Below are 19,624 nucleotides of genomic sequence, written 5' to 3'. Positions count from 1 at the left end.
GGGTTTCCTGACATTAGTTCCATATGTTAAAGATAGCATCTTCTTTTTTCCCCCTATGACCAGAAATCAGCAGCTACACAGGCATTGGAATTTATATCTGTTGCTAGAAACCACCTTTTCATGGCCATTTTTTAAACACAGAAATAAAATTTGAAGGTTTCATGGTGTTAATCAAAGAAAGGGACCCAGAGCCCACTGTCTCCATTGTTTTTGCTATATGCAGAAATTCACTTTGTCCATTTACATAAAAACAATGCTTAAATTTTCTGGTGCAAGAATGCATATTTTCACAATATTAATGTTCTCACTAAAACTGAAAGTGGTCATCAATTGTGTGTGTGTGTGTGTGTGTGTGTGTGTGTGTACACGTGCCTGCATGCTCAGTTGTGTCCAGCTCTTTTGATCCCATGGACTGTTAGTCTGCCAGGTTCCTCAGTACATGGAATTTTCCAGGTGAGAATACTGGAGTGGGTTGCCATTTCCTCCTCTGGGGGATCTTCCTGACTCAGGGATCAAACCCACATCTTTTGTGTTTCCTGCATTGGCAGGCAGATTGTTTACCAACTGCACCATCTGGGAAGGCCAGTCATCAGTTAGATCCATTAAAGCATAACTTGCTCAAACTGTAACCTGCCTTCACTGATCAAGGCTCAGACAGTAAAAAATCCACCTGCAATGCAGGAGACCTGGGTTCAATCCCTGGGTTGGGAAGATCCCCTGGATGAGATCATGGCAAACCACTCCAGTATTCTTGCCTGGAAAATCCCATGGACAGAGGAGCCTGGCAGGCTACAGTCCATAGGGTCAGACACAACTGAGTGACTAGGCATGCACAGCCTGTTTTCCAAGTGTCACATAACCTAAAAAATGAGATGTTTGCCCAGATTGTTTATCAGGAACTTGGAGTCAGCTATTATCTAGCTCAAGCTGGTTAAGACTGGTTGAGATCACAGACCAACTGGACATGTGCAAGTGTCTTATCTGACTGACCTTTTGATATCAGAAGAGCAAAAACTCTACCCTCAGAATATGCTAATGGCACCATTTTCTGAACACATGTCGCATGCAAAAGCCTGTAGTTTAGTTGATGATGACAGTGTGACATCCACACAGAATGACAATTACCTCACCTTTTTCATATCTCCAATTACCTCCCCCTATAATCTCCACACCCAGATCACCATCCTTCTTTATCCCATAGATATTCTGAGCTCTCTGAGTTCAAGGAGTGGATTTGAGATTTGTTTTCCCATCTTCTCACTTCATTAATAAACACTTTCTCTGATGCAAACTTTGGTGTTTCGACTTTTGGCTTGCTTCATGTGGGGCAAACAAATCTGGTTCAGTAGCATCATCATCTCTCCAGGTTAAAAGTAGCTCTTCTACCACAGATAAACCACATTAATACATACACTGATAACTCAGAATGTTCAGTAACTCAGACACTTTATACACTCCTCTGTTAGAGATAAATTAAATTCAAATAGATTAAGAGCCAATGAGAATAGGTAAAGAACAGTAGCTGAATTTTAGGTCTTAGAATTTTAAAATTCTTTTTGCCATTGGCCAAAACCTATCTCCTTGACAGGCTTCCATATCAACAATTAAAATGTTAAATAGATATAATTCATATTTTCTATAATACAGCAGCAAGGAAAGGGGAGTAGAGGAATGAGAGCAGGATAGAGAGTCCCATGGAATCAAGGAATATAATTATCTTTTCTCCGAGCCTTCAAATAAAATTCCTGTAACCCACCAGTCCCAAAATTCCTCCTTTTTTTGTCTCAAGAATTTCAAAGGCAGTTAAGAACAGAGCCTGGAAAAGGATACAGTATTTGAGCATTCAAGTCTCACTTCTTCACCTAGGCAATTACACAGCCTTCCTACGACCTACGTACCTTGTTATTGTTGTTGTTCAGCCGCTCAGTTATGTCCAACTCTTTGCGATCCCCAGAAACTGCAGTATGCCAGTCTTCCCTGTCCTTCACCATCTCCTGGAACTTTCTCAAACTCATGTCCATTGAGTCAGTGATACCATTCAACCATCTTGTCCTCCGTCATCCCTTTCTCTCCTGCCTTCAATCTTTCCCAGCATCAGGGTCTTTTTTGATGGGTCAGGTCTTCGCATCAGATGGCCAAAGTATTGTAGTTTCAGCTTCAGCATCAGTCCTTCCAGTGATGTGTCTTATCTGCCAAATAATAATTGCTTTGAGGATTAAAAGGAATTAATGTACCTGTGGCCTAGACACAGCACCTGGTGTATAAATTCCCCACTCTTTTCTCCCTTCCCTCACTCTAGTTCTCCTTTCTCTGTGTTCCTATCAGTTGTTGTATCACTATACTCTTTCTAGTTGCAGCTGCAGTACCAAGGACTTCGTGGGGATCCACATGCTGTAAAATGATGGCAACAGGGTCCTAGCTGCTGCTACTACTTTACTTACCAAGTGGATCCTGAATATAAAGGCAACCAGGAGGATTTAGGCTTAGGAGGAAAGTCTGAATGTTCTCAAAGGTCTCAGAAAATCTCCTTGCATCTGTTTGGTGCCAGTTTGGGTCAGTGCCTGTGTTTCTAATCAGTTGTGGTCAGGGGACAGAAATTACTAATTGGTTCAGTTCTATCAATAAATCACACATTTCACCCTGGAAAATGGTAATTCTCTACCAAAATATACAGACCAAGTAAGGGAAGGAGTAGTTCCCCATATGACTATTGCCAGAAGTAGGGTGAATGGATGCAGACAAGATACCTCCTCATATCGTACATCTCTCCATATCCACTTTTCTTTAGTGGCTATGCAATGCTTTTGCTTTAAGTCTTCTAAAAATTCCATAATACAAGTATTTACATATATAATCCAGGTGTCTGCTGCCTGGATACTCCCAAGATTTTTAGCTTTGTGGGAACTCATTTCTTTCATAATTAAATAAAAAGGATTAAGTCACCATCATCCCTTGTCCTGGAGGAAGTCCAGAACTCTCTCAAAATATTTCATGGGTAGATGGTATAGATGGAATCTCCTCATCATCTCTGACTTGAGCAATACTCATTTCTTACTTTCTCACTTTCTATGAAAGGGAAAACTAGGAAGTCAAGAAATATGTGGAGAAACAGGGAAATTTGGCCTTGGAGTACAGAATGAAGCAGGGCAAAGGCTGATAGAGTTTTGCCAAGAAATGCACTGATCATAGCAAACACCCTCTTCCAACAACACAAGAGAAAGCTCTACACATGGACATCACCAGATGGCCAAAACCGAAATCAGATGGATTATATTCTTTGCAGCCAAAGATGGAGAAGTCTCTATATAGTCACAAAAACAAGACCAGAAGCTGACTGTGGCTCAGATCATGAACTCCTTATTGCCAAATTCAGACTTAAATTGAAGAAAGTGGGGAATACCATTCCAGTATGACCTAAATTAAATCCCTTATGACTATACAGTGGAAGTGAGAAGTAGATTTAAGCAACTAGATCTGATAGACAGAGTACCTGGTGAACTATGGAAGGAGGTTCATGACATTATACAGGAGACAAGGATCAAGACCATCCCCATGGAAAAGAAATGCAAAAAAGAAAAATGGCTGTATGAGGAGGCCTTACAAATAGCTATGAAAAGTAGAAAAGCAAAAAGCAAAGGAGAGAAGGAAAGATATACACATTAGAATGCAGAGTTCAAAAGAATAGCAAGGAGAGATAAGAAAGTCTTTCTCAGTGATCAGTGCAAAGAAATAGAGGAAAATAATAGAATGGGAAAGACTAGAGATCACTTCAAGATGATTAGAGATATCAAGGGAACATTTCATGCAAAGATGTACAAAATAAAGGACAGAAATTGTATGGACCTAACAGAAGCAGAAGATATTAAGAAGAGGTGGCAAGAATACACAGAAGAACTGTACAAAAAAGATCTTCATGACCCAGATAATCACGATGGTGTGATCACTGACCTAGAGCCAGACATCCTGGAATGTGAAGTCAAGTGGGCCTTAGAAACCATCACTACAAACAAAGCTAGTGGAGGTGATGAAATTCCAGTGGAGCCATTTCAAATCCTGAAAGATGATGCTGTGAAAGTGCTGCAGTCAATATACCAGCAAATTTGGAAAACTCAGCAGTGGCCACAGGACTGGAAAAGGTCAGTTTTCATTCCAATCCCAAAGAAAGGCAATGCCAAAGAATGCTCAAACTACTGCACAATTGCACTCATCTCATACGCTAGTAAAGCGATGCTGAAAATTCTCCAAGCGACGCTTCAGCAATACATGAACCGTGAACTTCCAGATGTTCAAGCTGGTTTTAGAAAAGGCAGAGAAACCAGAGATCAAATTGCCAGCATCTGCTGGATCATCGAAAAAGCAAGAGAGTTCCAGAAAACTGCTTTATTGACTATGCCAAGCCTTTGACTGTGTGGATCACAATAATCTGTGGAAAATTCTTCAAGAGATGGGAATACCAGAACACCTGACCTGCCTCTTGAGAAACCTATTTGAAGGTCAGGAAGCAACAGTTAGAGCTGGGCACAGAACAACAGACTGGTTCCAAGTCAGGAAAGGAGTATGTCAAGGCTGTATATTGTCACCCTGCTTATTTAACTTATATGCATAATACATCATGAGAAATGCTGGGCTGGAGGAAGCACAAGCTGGAATCAAGATTGCTGGGGGAAATATCAATAACCTCAGGTATGCAGATGATACCACACTTATGGAAGAAAGTGAAGAAGAACTAAAGAGCCTCTTGATGGAAGCGAAAGAAGAGAGTGAAAAAGTTGGCTTAAAGCTCAAGATTCAGAAAACTAAATTCACGGCATTCAGTCCCATCACTTCATGGCACATACATGGGGAAACAGTGGAAACAGTGACAGAATATTTGGGGGGAGCTCCAAAATCACTGCAGATGGTGACTGCAGCCATGAAATTAAAAGATGCATACTCCTTAGAAGGAAAGTATGACCAACCTAGACTCCTTGGACCCCACATCCAAGGAGCAGCAGCTGCATGGGTGCAAGAGGGCCAAGAGAAGCTACTCCATGTTCAAGGTCAGGAGGGGTGACCTCGTCCAAGATGGAAGCAGCAGCAGAGCTTTACTGGAGCAGGCATGAAGAGACACTCCATGCCCAAGGTAAGAGATACCAAATGTCCAAGGTAAGAGAAACCCAAGTAAGATGGTAGGTGTTGTGAGAGGGCATCAGAGGGCAGACACACTGAAACCATAATCACAGAAAACTGGCCAATCTGATCACAAGGACCACAGCCTTGTCTAACTCAATGAAACTAAGCCATGCCATGTGGGGCCACCCAAGACAGACAGGTCATGGTGGAGAGGTCTGACAGAATGTGGTCCACAGGAGAAGGGAATGGCAAACCACTTCAATATTCTTGCCTTGAGAACCCCATGAACAGTTTGAAAAGGCAAAATGATAGGATCCTGAAAGAGGAACTCCCCAGGACAGTAGGTGCCCAATATGCTACTGCAGATCAGTGGAGAAATAACTCCAGAAAGAATGAAGGGATGGAGCCAAAACAAAAACAATACCCAGTTGTGGATGTGACTGGTGATAGAAGCAAGGTCTGATGCTGTAAAGAGCAATATTGCCTAGGAACCAGGAATGTTAGGTCCATGAATCAAGGCAAATTGGAAGTGGTCAAACAGGAGATGGCAAGAGTGAACATCAACATTTTAGGAATCAGCGAACTAAAATGGACTGGAATGGGTGAATTTAACTTAGATAACCATTGTATCTACTACTGTGGGCAGGAATCCCTTAGAAGAAATGGAGTAGCCATCATGGTCAACAAAAGAGTCCAAAATTCAGTACTTGGATGCAATCTCAAAAATTACAGAATGATCTCTGTTCATTTCCAAGGCAAACTATTCAATATCACGGTTACCCAAGCCTATGCCTCAACCAGTAACACTGAAGAAGCTGAAGTTGAACAGTTCTATGAAGACCTACAAGACCTTTTAGAACTAACACCCAAAAAAGATGTCCTTTTCATTATAGGGGACTGGAATGCAAAAGTAGGAAGTCAAGAAACACCTGGAGTAACAGGCAAATGTGGCCTTGGAGTATGGAATGAAGCAGGGCAAAGGTAATAGAGTTTTGCCAAGAGAACGCCCTGGTCATAGCAAACACCCTCTTCCAACAACACAAGAGAAGACTCTACACATGGACATCATCAGATGGTCAACACCAAAATCAGATGGATTATATTCTTTGCAGCCAAAGATGGAGAAGCTCTACACAGTCAGCAAAACAAGAACAGGAGCTGACTGTGGCTCAGATCATGAACTCCTTATGCCAAATTCAGACTTAAATTGAAGAAAGTAGGCAAAACCACTAGTCCATTGAAGTATGACCTAAATCAAATCCCTTATGATTATACAGTGAAAGTGAGAAATAGATTTAAGGAACTAGATCTGATAGACAGAGTGCCTGATCAACTATGGACTAGGTTCATGACATTGTACAGGAGACAGGGATCAAGACCATCCCCATGGAAATGAAATGCAAAAAAGCAAAATGGCTGTCTGGGGAGGGCCTGCAAATAGCTGTGAAAAGAAAAGAAGCAAAAAGCAAAAGAGAAAGGAGAGATATTCCCATTTTAATGTAGCTATTTGATACATTAAAAGAATTCCAAAGAATACATTCCAAAGAATAGCAAAGAGGGATAAGAAAGCTTTCCTCGGTGATCAATGCAAAGAAATAGAGGAAAACAACAGAATGGGAAAGACTAGAGATCTCTTCACGAAAATTAGAGATACCAAGGGAACATTTCATGCAAAGATGGGCTCGATAAAGGACAGAAATGGTATGGACCTAACAGAAGCAGAAGATATTAAGAGGAGGTGGCAAGAATACACAGAGGAACTGTACAAAAAAAATCTTCACGACCCAGATTATCACGATGGTGTGATCACTCACCTAGAGCCAAACATTCTGGAATGTGAAGTCAAGTGGGCCTTAGAAAGCATCACTATAAACAAAGCTAGTGGAGGTGATGAAATTCCAGTGGAGCTATTTCAAATCCTGAAAGATGATGCTGTGAAAGTGCTGCACTCAATATGCCAGCAAATTTGGAAAACTCAGCAGTGGCCACAGGACTGGAAAAGGTCAGTTTTCATTTCAATCCCAAAGAAAAGCAATGCCAAAGAATGCTCAAACTACTGCACAATTGCACTCATCTCACACGCTAGTAAAGTAATGCTCAAAATTCTCCAAGCCACGCTTCAGCAATACATGAACCGTGAACTTCCAGATGTTCAAGCTGGTTTTAGAAAAAGCAGAGGAACCAGAGATCAAATTGCCAGCATCTGCTGGATCATCGAGAAAGCAAGAGAGTTCCAGAAAACATCTATTTCTGCTTTATTGACTATGCCAAAGCCTTTGACTGTGTGGGTCACAATAAACTGTAGAAAATTCTGAAAGAGATAGGAATACCAGACAACCTGACCTGCCTCTTGAGAAACTTGTACAGGTCAAGAAACAACAGTTAGAACTGGGCATGGAACAACAGACTGGTTCTCAAGGCTGTATATTTTCACCCTGCTTATTTAACTTATATGCAGAGTACATCATGAGAAACGCTGGGCTGGAAGAAGCACAAGCTGGAATTAAGATCGCTGGGAAAATATCAATAACCTCAGATATGCAGATGACATTACCTTTATGGCAGAAAGTGAAGAGGAACTAAAAAGCCTCTTTATGGAAGTGAAAGAGAGTGAAAAAGTTGGCTTAAAGCTCAACAATCAGAAAATGAAGATCGTGGCATCTGGTCCCATCACTTCATGGGAAATAGATGGGGAAACAGTGGAAACAGTGTCAGACTTTATTTGGGGGGGGGGCTCCAAAATCACTGCAGATGGTGATTGCAGCCATGAAATTAAAAGACACTTACTCCTTGGAAGGAAAGTTATCACCAACCTGGATAATATATTAAAAAGCAGAGACATTACTTTGCCAACAAAGGTCCGTCTAGTCAAGGCTATGGTTTTTCCTGTGGTCATGTATGGATGTGAGAGTTGGACTGTGAAGAAAGCTGAGTGCTAAAGAATTGATGCTTTTGAACTGTGGTGTTGGAGAAGACTCTTGCAAGTCCCTTGGACTGCAAGGAGATCCAACCAGTCCTTCCTAAAGGAGACCAGTCCTAGATGTTCGTTGGAAGGGCTGATCCTGAGGCTGAAACTCTAATACTTTGGCCACCTCATGCGAAGAGTTGACTCATTGGAAAAGACTCTGATGCTGGGAGGGATTGGGGGCAGGAGGAGAAGGGGACTACAGAGGATGAGATGGCTGGATGGCATCACTGACTCAATGCACATCAGTTTGGGTGAAGTCCGGGAGTTGGTGATGGACAGGGAGGCCTAGCATGCTGAGATTCATGGGGGTGCAAACAGTCACACATGACTGAGTGACTGAACTGAACTGAACTGAGACAGCATATTAAAAAGCAGAAATATTACTTTTCCAACAAAGGTCTATCTATTCAAGGTTATGGTCTTTCCAGTAGTCATGTATGGATGTGAGATTTGGACTCTAAAGAAAGCTGAGCGCCAAAGAATTGATGCTTTTGAACTGTGGTGTTGGAGAAGACTCTTCCAAGTCCTTTGGACTCCAAGGAGGTCTGACCAGTCCATTCTAAAGGAGATCAGTCCTGAGTGTTCATTGGAAGGACTGATGTTGAAGCTGAAACTCCAATATTTTGGCCACTTGATGCGAAGAGCTGACTCATTTGAAAAGACCCTGATATTGGGAAAGATTGAGAGAGAGAGAAGGGGATGACAGAGGATAAGATGGTTGGATGGCATCCCTGACTCGATGGACGGGATTTTTGTAAACTCCAGGAGTTGGTGATGGACAGAGAAGCCTGGCGTGCTGTGGTCCATGGGGTTGCAAAGAGTCAGACACGTCTGAGCGACTGAACTGAACTGAAGTGAACGCTTTCTATAGCTGCTATCTTCTTTCCATACCAGTTGAGTTCTTATCTTTTACTCCTCAAAACAGAATACGATTTGTAAATGTTATTAAAATTTTAGGTAAAATAGGAAAAGATGATAGAAAAGGAATTATTCAAAACTGAATTTGAGAATTACTATTTTTAGAAACTTTTTGGCCTTATGCCAAAGTTGGATGAAAGTAAAAGATGCTTACTCCTTGGAAGGAAAGCTATGACCAACCTAGATAGCATATTCAAAAGCAAAGACATTACTTTGCCAACAAAGGTTCGTCTAGTCAGGGCTATGGTTTTTCTTGTGGTCATGTATGGATGTGAGAGTTGGACTGTGAAGAAGGCTGAGTGCCGAAGAATTGATGCTTTTGAACTGTGGTGTTGGAGAAGACTCTTGAGAGTCCCTTGGACTGCAAGGAGATCCAACCAGTCCATTCTGAAGGAGATCAGCCCTGGGTGTTCTTTGGAAGGAATGATGCTGAAGCTGAAACTCCAATACTTTGGCCACCTCATGCAAAGAGTTGACTCATTGGAAAAGACTCTGATGCTGGGAGGGATTGGGGCAGGAGGAGAAGGGGACGACAGAGGATGAGATGGCTGGATGGCATCACTGAGTCGACTGACGTGAGTCTCAGTGAACTCCGGGAGTTTTTGATGGACAGGGAGGCCTGGCGTGCTGCGCGATTCATGGGGTCGCAAAGAGTCGGACATGACTGAGCGACTGATCTGATCTGATCTGATCTGATTCCACATTTTAAACTCTCAAAGTCCCACCTCCTCAACATAATAGGAAAAAATTTAAGTATTCCCTTCCATTATATGCAGAGTAGTTTAGCTCCTCATTCCCATTCAGTGGGGATAATCATTCATTTGCTAATATGAAACCGGTATAGAATAATGTCAAATTTTTCAATATTTAATTTCTTATGATAAATTTAATTCCTTAGGTCTAATACTCTAGTAAAGCAGGAAATGAAGATGTATTAAAATACATTTTACTGTGTCTTTGCCATCTCAAATTTTAAAATTAAAAGAACAAGACAAAACACCTGGTACACAGTTTTATAATTCTACAGCCCCAGAAGTTGTTAGTGGGGTCTCCCATTGCTTTTATACATAAATTGTGCCTGCCAATAAAGATTAATTCTCCATCTCAAGGCTTCACCAACTTGAAGAGTTAGTGTATATCCTTTGCCAATTCTGTTCACATTAATCTCATAGCTGTTTTTCCATTCCTTTGCTTCTGAGCCACAAAATATTATCATCATGTCCATGAAAGTTAGAATATTCTCTAAGAGGATACCTACTCCAGTGTCCTATTCCACACAGGAAGCTGTTAAATGTAATACAGTATGACTGTTCACATATTTCATAACTGAGATTCAGACATACAGTTGGCTTATTGTAAGCTGAAGGAGAAAGACAAGAATGTTATCCTCTGATTCCTTGCACTGTGCTTTTACTCAGTAGACTTAGTAGATTCTAGTTCCTTCCCAGGTTTTGGCAGTCCTTTGTTAATCAGAGATGTGTTTCCATCCAGTACTTTCGCTCCACTGTACTTTCTGAAAGTCACAGTGGTTTTGCTTGTTTGTTTGTTTTGTTTTTGCACCGTTAGGCTCTACTAAGGTTGGCATCATGAGTTCTAAAACAAATTTCAAGCCACTTTCCAGATGTCTTTCCTAATAACTATAAGTCAGTAAAAAAAAAAAAAAAAAAGATAGTCAATGCCTGATCCAGAGTAAGCTTGACTGGTTATTTACAAAAACAAATCCATATGTTGCTGATCAATATATTGCTTCATATTTAAGGTTCTTTTAAGAGTCCAGTAAAACCATTTTTTCTCTTTACTTTGCTATTGTGTTTGTGTGTCATAGTTTGTGTGTAATAGTTCTTATATTCAACTGATTGTTAGCCTTCTTATACTTAAAACAAACAAACAAGAAAACAAACAAACAAAAAAAAAAAACTTTGGAGGTTCTGGGCTGTACTGGGTGCCAAGCAGTAGCTTAAATAGTAAGAAAGCATGACTTACTACATGATTAGAAGCCCTTTCTATGGAAATAGCACAGTGGCTAAGCCAACTGACTTTCTAGTAGAACTCCCTAAGTTTAGATCCCAATCCTACCACCTGCACCACCCTGGGAACAAAATTTTCCCATCTTCTAGATTTGGGATCATAATGCTTACCTCAAAAGAGTATTGTAAGAATTAAATGAGTTGATGTATGAAAAAAAAAAAAGACTTAGGAGAGTGTATTGGACACATAAGTCATCTTTGAGTGCTTAACCATCATTAATTCTTATTTAATAGGTTGAAGCAACCACATAGGCTCAATACTACTCTTTAAAGTCTGATATCATTTACATTATAAAACACAAAACTCTGCTTTTTTTTTAGGGAAAAAAATCTCCCTTCTATTTTTTCAACCTCAATTCGTTTATTTCACAAGTATATATTAAGTACCCAAGTGTCATGCATTAGAAGATATACCAGGGATACTATACTGACCAAGAAAGCTAACCTCCCATGCAACATTAGTTCTAGAGAAAATACAAACACATATACAAACAAAATGATCAAGAAAATACATAAAGTAATAGAGGTGTGGAAAATAAAATGGGGTGATTCAATAGGTGGATATAGGGGCGAGGTTATGGTAAGGAAGCTGAACTCTGAGTAAGAAGATTGTTCTGTGAAAACTAAGTTGACTACTTTCCAGCAGAGGGAAGAGCTGGTGTCAAGGAGCAGAAAGAAGGCCACACAGTAGGGGGAAGGGGAGGGTGGGATGAACTGGAAGAATAGCATTAACATATATACACTACAATGTGTGAAATAAGGTAGCTAATGGAATTTTCTTATAACACAAGGGTTTCAGCTATACAGAAGTTGTGTGTGGCAGGAACCAAAAAATGGGAGATGACGTCAAAGATACAATAAGAGCCATATTAAGGCTCTAAAGATTATTTAGAGCCTTGTAGACACTGGTTGGACTTAGACTTTACTGTAAATGAGATGAGAAGACATTGGAAGGTTAGCATAAGGAAGGATGTGGTGTAATTTATAATTCTAAATAGTAACCTTAGTATCTGGGCAGAGAATGGATTATAGAAGAGAAAAAGAAGAACATAGAGTTGCTGAGAGGCTACTGTAGTCAGGTGAAAGATGATTCTAACAGTGGAAATGGGCAGATTCTGACAGTATTTTAGAGGTAGAGCTGCCAGGCTTGGGATGGATGTGAAGGTGGAGATGAGAGATAGATGGAGATTAAGAATGATTCTGGGTTTTGGCTTTGAAGCTACCTGGGTACTGATCTATTGAATTCAGAACTTAAGTATAAATATGGGGGAGAAAATCAAATGTTCTTTTCTGGTATTTTATTTTGACCACATGTACTGAATAATGGATAGTCATATTTTTATAACTTGGAAATCCATTTAAAATTTCTGTTTTTAGTCATCTAAAATTTTAACATTGATAAAACTAATTCCAATTCCCCAGAGACAAATCCACCTTCCCTTATTATCTAAAGTATGTGTTCCATCTTTACATCTATAACAACTAAAATTTAAAGAATGTCTGCAGTCCATTTTCCCCAATAGATTTCTGCTGAGTTTTAGGAAGCATAAACTCAAGAGAACTAAAAACCATTGCTGCTTAACTTTCATGGTACCAAACCCACAAAATGACTTAAAGCAGCATGGAATAAATGAATTTAATTGTGCCAATGATGATAGATCCAAAACCTGTACCTACACAGGAGCTAATAAAATCTACAACAGCTTATAAACTATGTTTCATACAAATTCTTTTTTATTTTATTATTGGAGTATAATTGTTTTACAATGTTGTGTTAGTTTCTGCTGTACAGCAACATGAATCAGCTATATGTACACATATACCCCTCCCTCTTGAGCCTCCCTCTCAGCCCACCCCATCTGACCCCTCTAGCTTATCACAGAGCACCAAGCAGAAATCTTGGGCTATACAGAAGCTTCCCATTAGCTATCTATTTCACACATGGTAGTGTATGTATGTTAATGCTACTCTTCAGTTCATCCCACCCTCCCTCCTACTGAGTCCACATGTCCATTTACTTCACTCTGTATGACAGACTCATACCATTTCTTAAACATTAAATAGTTGTCATTTCAAATGAGTCATTTTTCTTCTATTTTAGGTCTTCAAGAATACAGTCAGCTCTGCTATTGTTTGGAAAATGGGAATTTGTTCTGATACAGTTGATATAGTAGGGACAATTTGAAGACAAGGAAATTTTAATGTTTGCTTCTCCACCATTTTGTCCATGAATCACACTGGATGAATGCAGAAAACACGCCTAGGTGATCCAAACTACACAGAAATACATAAACACACTCAAACATCTGCCAGCTATCTCAGTTCACCAGCCTGGGTTATGAGCCACACCCATTCACATCTGTTATTGGAACTTGCCATCTGATTTCAGATAATTCTCACTCTATCACTTCACAGTAACTCACAAGCTACAACCCTTCTGATACCCACAAGCAAGCATCAGGTTTTATTTCAAGGTGAAGCATTTATGTATTTCATAACCACTTAATACGTATGAAACAGTGACACCATTTTATCAGATTTCTAATTTTTTGTGTGTCACTGACAAAAGATCTGAGTGTTATACCGCTAACTGATTTTTACCATAAGCCCTGGAACACACAGAGCAGAATTGGCTACACTGAAATATATATTTGAAATGTAAATTCAGTCTTTCTGGGTTTAGTTTTTAAAACTAAGCAAACATGTAAGATCATCAGGATGATTAGAGAAATCTAATTATAGTTTGCCTGAATCATAGAGTGTGTTTAGTGACAAGACTTACAATGAAAAGCATTTTGTAAGCTTAAGAAACACAGCTTTCTGACTGGATACTATATATCAGGTGGTATTTCATTCACGAAAGTATGTTCATATCTATTTTATTTGAGTGTTTAATTTTTGTACTCATCTCTTTTTTCACATTTCATACTTACTCATAAAAGAGAAAAGTAACTATAGAGTACTTTTAATTTTAAAAGAAATAGACGACTTATGATGTGTGCATGTGTCTGTGTGTGTGTTGAGTATAAAGTTATAAGTGTAACCTAAATCTATCCTCAAAGAAAAGAGTGAATGTTGCCTAAATGTTGGCTATTAATAGTGAAAAGAACAGAAAAAGGGGAGGAAGGGAAGGGAAGGAAAGAAATTTTATTCTTTCACTCCCCAAGAAGCCAAGAAAACCACTGCTTGAAAAAATATAATTGAGACTGGAGTCAAAAAGTCTTAGTATTCATTGAAATACTATAAAGCACTAATAAGCCAGATATAAAATTGTGGCCTATTTTATGAAAAAAAGATAAAAGAACAAAATATGAACCTCAAGAGTCTTGAAGACTACTTCATTCTGAAACCCTTGAGATTTAAGCAGGTGTCTCTTCATGCTGTTCGTAACCAGTTTGGTATGTGGGTGTGTACCAGAGAGTCCTGTCCACTAGGGGCTAGACTTTCACCAATAAACTGCTTTTAATTACAGCACTTACATAAGGTCCTATTTAAGCAGCATACAGACAAAAAGTGGGTTTTTTTTGTTGTTAGTCCTGAGATGTGTTTCTCATCTGAGGTAATTTTTGTTGAGTCATAATTGACATAAAATATCATGTTAGTTTCAGGAATACAACATAGTGATTTAATTTTTTTATACATTACGAAGAGATCACCATGATAAATCTACTTACAATCTGTCCACCATACTGAATTACTATATTATTGACTGTATTTCCTGTGCTGTACATTACATTCCTGTAATTTATTTATTTTTAAGGATGGAAGTTTGTATCTCAATCTCATTTACCTATTTCCATATATGCCCCAGCCCCCTCCCCTCTGGCAACCACTGGTTTGTTTTCTGTATCTATGAGTCTGTTTTTTTTGTTTTGTTTTTTATATTCCACATATATATGAGATTATATGCTATTTGTCTTTATCTTCTTTCACTTAACATAATACCCTCTAGGTTCATCCAGGCTGTCACAAATGCCAAAATTTCATTTTTTATGTCCAAGTAATATTTCAGTATGTTTGTCTGTATCTATGGCACAATTTCTTTATCCATTTATCTATTGATATATCTCTGATCAGTTTAACAGTTCCAAATGAATTTACTCAAATATGTATATTCTCAAATAAAATACTACTTCAGGAAGTTTATATTGTGATATTAAAACACTTTTATCATTGAAACATTTGTTGTTTTCCTTCTTTTTCATCTACCAGCCTTATGATAGTCTTCAACCATCATGTCCTAACAATGCTTAATTAATATCAAGCAATTAAATACTTAGAGTGTACCATTGTTATACAAATGTATTAGAAGCAAAAGTAGACTATAAGTGTCTCTAACATTTTTTTGGATTTCACTCATTTATCAAATATTTATCCAGTTATTTCTGGATGCTGGGATTTGGGAATGACATTTGGGAGGTTATATTTTCTATCATAAGGGGGTGAAATCTAAATCAGAAAGGTAACTTTTAAATTTAAGATGTATTTATTAAATTCCTATGGATCTTGCTTTAGCAATATAAAGATGAAGAAGACAAGAACCCTGCCTCAAGCTAGTCAGTCCTCATTAGAGAGACAGGTAAGTAAACAAGGCCCCTCAAAACAATGACCTTCCCTTTGCTTTAAAAAGGGTGTATAAAGGACAGGAGTGCAATATAATGCAAAGTATGCAGCAGTTAAGACCCACAGCTTTGGAGTCAGAGATACTAGCTCTGCTGTTTGAGTGTCAGTAGACTTCTAGCCATCCTGTTTCGCCACAGTGAATCAGGAATGATAAATCCTACTTAGAAAAGTAAATGAAATAATGTATTAGAATTTATTATAGCTCTGGCACACGCTAACTATCCATAAAATATTTTTTGTTTGTTTGTTTGTTTGTTTTTACAATAAAGCACTAGAAAAGCACAGGTAGGGTAGCGAGAACAAACCTACCTACTGATCACTGAACGATGGACAGAGTTGGGTAGCTCCTCAATATACCAAGAGTCAACCACTTTGGATGTTCATCACATGAGAATTTTGATGGTCACATATGTGTGTGTTTGGATGTATGTGCATGTATATATATCTGTAACAAGCATAATTGCTTTATAGGATGGAGTCTATTTTGAAACGCTAAAATTTGTAATATCATAGAACACTCACAGGAGGAATGAGTTGGCCAAGTTCTGCCAAGGAAGTTCTCACAAGAAGGCATTATGAAATGTCCTTATTCCTCAGAATTTAACTTTAAAATGTTCCCACTGGAGTCCAATGGAAGTTTTATGAGAGTAAAGGATAGAATTAGGTCTTGTATATTTTTAAAGGGTCATTCAAAAAGGCAGACTAAATTTTTTACAGATGGCAGAATAAGGACTGATGCAGTTGGCCAAAACTGACCTTTTATGATTTTTGAAAGCAAATGTTTACTGAAAGAGAACTCTACTATATTACCAATGGGGGAAATTTTCTGGATGCTTACACTGGACAGCTCAGTTCACATTCACTGCCAAACACATTTATAAAAAAGAAAATCAATAATAATATTTTCCATGGTACCTATTTTCAACTTCCTCTCAAAAATTTTTGCCCTGTAGTTGTTTTTTCTCAAACACAAGTATGTTTCTGAGGAAAAACATTTTCAATAAGAATAGGATTGTGAAAGTACATGCATTTTAGGAAGCTTACTGTTAGCTTCACAACCTACTGTAAAGGTTGAGGATGATGGATTTTTGCCTGGTATTCTAGACAGTAAATTCAGAACTGATTTTAAGTTCTTCCAGAATGGAGCTCCTTTTAAACTTATTTCAAAATATAACTCCCTTTTTCAAAGAGGTAGAGGGGTTTCAGAAACTTTATGCTCTTTATGATGTTAAAGAAAACTCTTAAAAAACAAAATTTTGATAAGTGAAAAACTTAGAATATTAAAATCTATAAAATGTGGGTGGGAAAAATTAAAGGTGGTTTGTCACAATATATTTTGGGTTTGATGAATTTTAAAAGTTTAGTAGGGAGCACATATAATAAACTGAAACAGTACAGAGAAGATTAGCCTGGCCCCTGCACAAGGAGGACAAGCAGATTATTTAAGGATTTTTTTTTTTACATATATGTAATAAAAATGGTTTTAAGACTGCTGCTTGCATCCTACTGGAGAAGAATTTTGTTCTGTTTATTCAGGGGATGAATGTGATACCCACTCTGTAATGAATTTAGAGAAGTGCCTAGAAGCACAAATAATAAAGACTGTTATATAGATCTACTTAGACACACACACACACAAGCTGGGGGAAAAATTGAAATGGTGAGCTCAAATTATAAGTAGAATTACTAATTTCCATGATAGCCATAGTTTAGAACTTTCTTTCTTTTTCCAGTAAAGTTGTATTTTTATTTATTTTTAAATACTTTTTTAAAGATTTATTTATTTATTTTTGGTTGCTCTGGACCTTTGGTGCTGCATGCAGGCCTTCTCTAGTTGTGGAGAGCAGGTGTTACTCTCCAGCTCCAGTGTGTGGGTTTCTCCTTGTGGTGGTTTCTCTTGTTATGGAGCATGGGCTCTAGAGCACAGGTTGAGTAGTTGTAGGGCTCAGGTTTAGCTGTCCTGAGGCATGTGGGATCTTCCCTAACCAAGGATAGAAACTGTGTCCCCTGCATTGGCAAGTGGACTCTTTATCACTGAGCCACCAGGGAAGCCCCTAGAACTTCATTATCTTCTTATTTATTAAGTGGGTGGTTTTATTACTTACTTAATAAGTAGCTTACTTATTAAGCTACTCTTTTGATATGCAGACTTTTAAAACATTCTGTTTCATAGCTGATCATCAGAAAATAAAAAACATTGCAATTTTCTTTCTCAGGAGAAAATGAATACTGTAGGTATTCAGACACCATTTAATGTATGTAAAGTATGACACTGGCACCTAATCTAAGCTCCCCAAATGACCTTCTTCTGTTAAAAACTGCACAAGTCTATATGGTTTTTAAAAAAATAACAAATAGATAATTTGAAGTGTAAAATAGTACCCTGACTTTGGAGAAAGTTTTGACACTTTCTTATAAAACTATAAATATGCCCTTGTTCTCTGTTCTAGAAATTCTATCCCTAGACTTTTACCAAAAAATAAAAATACATATTCACTAAGCTTTACTCATAAGTAGCAAAAACTAGAAACTCAAATTCCATCAAGAAGGGAATGCACAAATTTTAATACGTTTATGCAGTGGAGTATTATTTGGCAATAAAAAATATATTGATAGACACAACAACATGAATAAGTCAAACAAATGTTATGCTTAGTAGAATAAACTGAAAATAAAAGGGTACACAGTTCCATTAACACAAAGGACAATATTGTACAAAACTAAATCAACAGCTTTAAAAATCAAAAAGTGTTTGTCTCTGGATAAAGGAGAAGATTCACAGGGAAAAGACTTGAAGATATTTCAAGATACTTTCTGGGATGGCAGCAATGTCTGTTCTTCACATGGGTGGCTGTGTGCCTTTGTCAAAAGTCATGAAACTGTACACTTAAAATGTGTGCATTTTTACTAGTGATTAATTTTATTTTGAAAAAGAACAAATGTATATATATTTTTTTCTTTTTAAATTTATTTTTTTAATTTAATTTAATTTTATTTTTAAAGATTTTTTCACATATGTCAGGCAAATCAAAAGAAGGACTTCTTTTATGTGCCTTCCCATATCACTGTTTGTGAACTTAAGTGGTTCTAATGACAAAATGAACAGATTTAACTCTGCAACTGTGCATCATTTTTCTAACTGGTCTATTTTCCAGAAGGTAAGAGCTTGCCTTTTGTTAAAAAATTTAAATTGTTTGTAATACAGCACATAAATTGCCATTAAACATGGCAATGCAATGAGAACCTCTAGAAGAAACAGGTGGGATCCCTTCCCATTTTTTTCCTTATGACTTTGAGAATAAATCTCCCCCAAATGACACCTTTCTCCTTCAAACACTTCAGTTGTATATTTTATAACTTTTACATATGTCATTTTTACATGACAGTCACAGCTCCCACCTGGAGTTTTGCAACACTGTCCGCATGTTACCCTTTTTTTTTAGAATATGCATGTTTTATTCTGAATAATTTTGCATAATAAAAATGAAAGTATAAAATAATTAACACAAAATATTTTAACAAGCTAAAATAAATCTTGAAAAAAAAAAAGCAGAAATGTAATCCATGGCCGAGTTTCCAAAAGTCATATAAAAGTTCTAAAACATCCTTCCAGTTTCACTAACTGAAAGATTTGAAGGTCAAAATGAAACCTCAGGATCAAGGATCTAAAATAATATAATAATAAACTAACATCCTCTCTAGACAGTTAATATTGATATTGAGGTATAACAGATTCAACAAATTTTTTTTAAATCATGCAAATGATTTAATAGCCACAACGATTTTAACTAACAAGCTGAGAAAAACTTAAATACTAACAGATTGATTTTTTATTGACTTGCACATTCATTCATTCACTTGTTGTTCATTCTACCAACAAATATTTATTAGGAATCTTTTATGTTCTTGGAAGGTTCTAAGAACTTGGACTAGGCAGAAGACAAACAGATTAAAATGTCAGCTTTTCAACATGAGA

General features: G+C 37.8%; 1 non-coding gene across 1 annotated transcript; it reads left to right on the top strand.

The window, feature by feature from the left end:
• The first annotated feature begins 17,006 nt into the window (after positions 1-17,006).
• LOC147378071 (U6 spliceosomal RNA) lies at positions 17,007-17,109 on the top strand. The gene has a single exon (XR_015153610.1). It is a non-coding gene; the product is annotated as a U6 spliceosomal RNA (small nuclear RNA).
• Positions 17,110-19,624: the final 2,515 nt, after the last annotated feature.

This window comes from Bos grunniens, chromosome 2 (genome assembly GCF_055505025.1).
Source record: "Bos grunniens cultivar Pamir isolate PY7600 chromosome 2, Bosgru_T2T1.0, whole genome shotgun sequence".
In the NCBI taxonomy this organism is placed as follows: Eukaryota; Metazoa; Chordata; class Mammalia; order Artiodactyla; family Bovidae; genus Bos; species Bos grunniens.
This window is presented reverse-complemented; position numbering and strand designations above follow the sequence as displayed.